This window comes from Canis lupus, chromosome 23 (assembly GCF_048164855.1).
Source record: "Canis lupus baileyi chromosome 23, mCanLup2.hap1, whole genome shotgun sequence".
NCBI lineage: Eukaryota > Metazoa > Chordata > Mammalia > Carnivora > Canidae > Canis > Canis lupus.
The window spans coordinates 29,842,331-29,846,568 of record NC_132860.1 but is presented as its reverse complement, the minus strand read 5'-3'; positions in this window follow the sequence as shown (position 1 = coordinate 29,846,568).

Below are 4,238 nucleotides of genomic sequence, written 5' to 3'. Positions count from 1 at the left end.
ACTTTGTTGGGTCTCTGGATAGATATTTTTAGCTGGATCAATGTGAGATGCTTGGGTCAGAGTGTCTTTAAGGTTGAATGTCATGACCCTGTTTACCTTCTGCCAGGGACTTTGTTTAGCCATCTCAACTCTGTACCATGGCCTCACAGTGCCATCTCCCACATTGTTTTCCACCACTTTCCCACCTGTCAATCTACTCCAATCACATTGGCTTCCTTTTTGTTCCTCAGAGAGTCAGGCTTGTCCCTACCTCAGTACCTTTTCACTTGCTGCTCCCTCAACCTAGGAAGTACTTTCCCTTGATCATAGAGTGACTGATCCTTCTCCACTTGATCTCAGCTCAAATGTCATCTGCTCAGAGAGGCTATTTCTAACTACATGGATTTAGATGGACCAGCAATCTGCCATATCATTTCTCCTAGTTTACATTCCTCCTAGAACTTATAATAAACTGAAATCATCTTATTTAGTTGTTTGTGTCTTTATTGTCTGTCTTCCCAATACAATGTCAGTTCCATGAGAACAGAGACCTTGTGTCTGCTCATTACATTTATCCAGGGCTACGAATGCTGCATGGTCAGTATGTAGACACTGGATAAATATCTGTTGAATATATGAGTTAATGAATGGATGGGGGGATGAATGAGCCATCTTTAAGCTTTTTATAACATATAATCTCTAATAGGACATGATCTATTTTCTGAATCAGAATTCATTTTTCATTTAAATGATTAAAAGCATAGATCTAAGGGAAAGATGAATATATGCTTCTACTGAATTACTATTTTTTTAAATCATGGAGTCATAGACTGTTTAGGTTGGGTAGGAATCGTCTTAATCTTTAGAGTCAGAGGGACACCTAGATGGCTCAGTGGTTGAGTGCCTGCCTTTGGCCCAGGGCGTGATCCTGGAGTCCTGGGATTGAGTCCCACATCAGGCTCCTTGCATGGAGCCTGCTTCTCCCTCTGCCTGTGTCTCTGCCTCTGTGTATGTGTGTGTGTGTGTGTGTGTGTGTGTGTGTGTGTGTGTGTGTCTCATGAACAAATAAATAAAATCTTAAAAAAAAAAAATCTTTAGAGTCAGAGACCTGCCAGCTCTAATGCTTACCAGCTCCACAAGCACATATAAGTCACTTAAACTTAACCTCTTTTTTGTGTGTGAGGGGGAGGGGGAGAGAGGGAGAGTGAGAGAGCATAAGGGTGGATGAGGAGCAGAGGGGAGAGAGAGAGAGAATCTTAAGCAGAGTCCTCAATGAGTGTAGAGCCCATCATGGTTCTTGATCTCACGACCCTGAGCTCATGACCTGAGCCAAATCAAGAGTCAGACACTTAACTGACTTAGCCACCAAGGGGCCCCTAAGTCACTTAACCTTTTGAACCTCAGTTTCTGCCACTGTAAAATGGGATAATAATGCCTAACTTGGAGGAGGCATTAAATCAGATATTAGATGCAAAATGCCTGGAACACAGTCGGTCCCATCAGTAGATGTTAATTCCTCTTCCCTCTGCAGAGGGGCCACATCGGCCCTAAAGACCAATATACGTCGAACAAATAGTGGGACCTACTCGAAGGCCTTCATTCTGCAGACGAAGAAACTGTAGCCCAAAGAGGCAAAGTGGCCCTCCGGGTCACACGCATGTGAGTGTCAGAGTGTGCTTGGAGCATGGCCTAATTCACATCCCAGCACTTTCTTTTTTTTTTTTTTTTTTTTTTTTTACCCTCCCTACACTCTCCTGGTTCAGTTTTCTTCATCATTCTGCACAGCATTCTGGGTCCTGTCCTGGGTTTTGTGTGTATCCATACAGCGCCTCAAACCTTGGGGAGATTTTTTTTTAGGCCGGGAGGAGGCCTGTGCCAGAGCTAGTAAACAAAGCTAAATACTTCATGAGCTTTGTAAAAAGTGTTTACACACAGGCTTATTACTGGCTTAGAGTGGTAAACTGTCTCTGAAATAAGTTCTCACTGGCTGGAAGTACAGGCAGAGTCACACTGGGATAATCACCAGCCCCAAAATGTGTTCCAGGGGCATTCTGTTCAGCGCACTGTGTTCCCTGATGCCACCGCCTCCGGGTGCCTCGCCTTGGGCTGGGATCTCAACCCCAAAAGATCAATGAGACCAGTTCAGGGGTGGACGCAGAGATGGACCTAGGCTGTGACCACACAATGTACTCTGAGCAGAGACTGGGAAATGCAGGAATCTGAGGGACCCTAGAGGAAGGTCCCTAGCCCAACCTGATAGAAGGCTGCAGAGAGGACTTCCTGGAGGAGGTAACATCTAAATTTTACTTTTTTTTCTATATGAGGAGTATTCTCTTGTTCTGGTAACAAGGCTTTCACGAAACCTGGAAAACACATAGTTGATGGGACATGCACTACCCCTCTTTAATTTTTGCTTCTTGGAGGTTTGGGTCATCCTGATTGGCCCACAGGATCCTAACGTGGGCATTTTTGCTATACTGTATATATGACCCTGAAAATAAATTTTTTTAAAAAAGGAGATCTTTTTGCAAAATCTCACAGTATAAAAATTATAGGGTTTAACCACAACAAAAGAGTAAGTTTGGGGCAGATCACTTAAAGTCTATGAATCTTTGTAAGCAGAACCCTAACAAAAATAGCACCAATACTAATAAATGGCAACCCAGTGGCTGCCAGCATTTGTACGTAGCATCATTGTCACTTTGTGCTTGCCACCTTAAACCTGAGATTCCTCTTCCCAGATGTAGACTTTTTTTTTTTAATATAGCATTTGCCTCTAACAGAGCTGGATTCACCAAAGTGAAAAACCTGAACTAAGGTTTAGACTTCTTCAAAAACTAAAACAATTTTTCATAAACACAAGAGGAAGTATCTTCACAGCTGCTTCATCTGCATGATCCGCTTCCCCACAGAGCCTTACATACTGGAAAGGACATTGGTTTCTGAAGCCACTAAATCAGCAACAATGCACACCAGAGGAAAGCACTTCTGCAGGATTTTCAACTTTTTGTGAGATCTTCATAGAATGCTACAAGCTTCCTCTTTAGCCGTGAGAAAGTTTGTTCTTAATTGCTTCAAAACACGGACCTGCTGGAATATATTGCATGAGGATCAATATGGCTTCTGTGTCACAGGGAAAGGAAATGTACCCCTCTTTACCAACCATAGACAAGCTATCCCTGTGAGAGAAACACACATTTCAACAAACGGATTTTGAATTTTCCTTGGGGAACAAAATTTAAAGTGGCTTCTTCCTCAGGAACTATTCCCAGAACTTCTGGTCTCTTATTTCTTCCTGCTAATGATTAGAGTCTGTTCACCCTTCGCAGTGCAGGTGACCTGGCATAGGACACTCTTTTCTTCAGCCATCACAACAGCTCTGTGGATGAAGACATGCAGGTGACAGATACCATCCACACTGCTCCCTCTCCAGGGGAGGAGGAGGGAATTCATCACTGCTGAGGGCTCCCAGGCCGCGAGGCTCGTGCCAGACACCTGCCATATGCCACCTCGTTTCATCCTTAACAACAGCCCACTGAGACCAAGGAAGGCTTATTTCCAAAACAGTTTGAAACTGTCTTTACTTTTCGGGGGAGGGACCGGGAGTTCAGAGATGTTTAAGGTCACCTAGCTGAGAAGTGACAGGGTAGACAGGGAACCCACCCCGTGTGAAGATAACACCTGTGATCTTTCCCTACCACTCCTCAGGGCGTCAGGCTGGCAGCGGGCAGCATAATGGATGCGCTTGTCCCTCTAAGAGCAGCCCTGGAAAGCCCCGATGCCTTCCAGGCCCCAAGCAGCCAGCTCACATCTGAGCAAGACCGTGTGAATAATGATTCTCATTTAGTGAACATTTATTATAAGCCAGGCACTACGCCAAATGCCCCGCCATATTGTTTGCCTAAACTTCTTTCAAACTCCATGAAATAAAGATTTTAAAATCCAACTTGCAAGTAAGGAAACTGAGACCAAGAGAAGTTCAGCAACTTACACAAAGGGCTTGTTAAGCAAAGGGTGGGGATCTGAATCCACATCCCAGAGACTCCTTGCGTATCTAGACGGTGTTGGAATCAATGAGGCCTGACAGGGCTGAGGCAACTTCCTGTTTGTCTCAGTGAGTTCATGGAGGCACCACGAACCAAGGGAAGGACAATCTCCATGGGACTCACTAACAGACTAACCCCCCTGCTGATGATATGCAGAGATCTGGATAAAGAAGGGGGAGGTGAGGGTTTCCCTGGAGAGTGGACAGTACACAG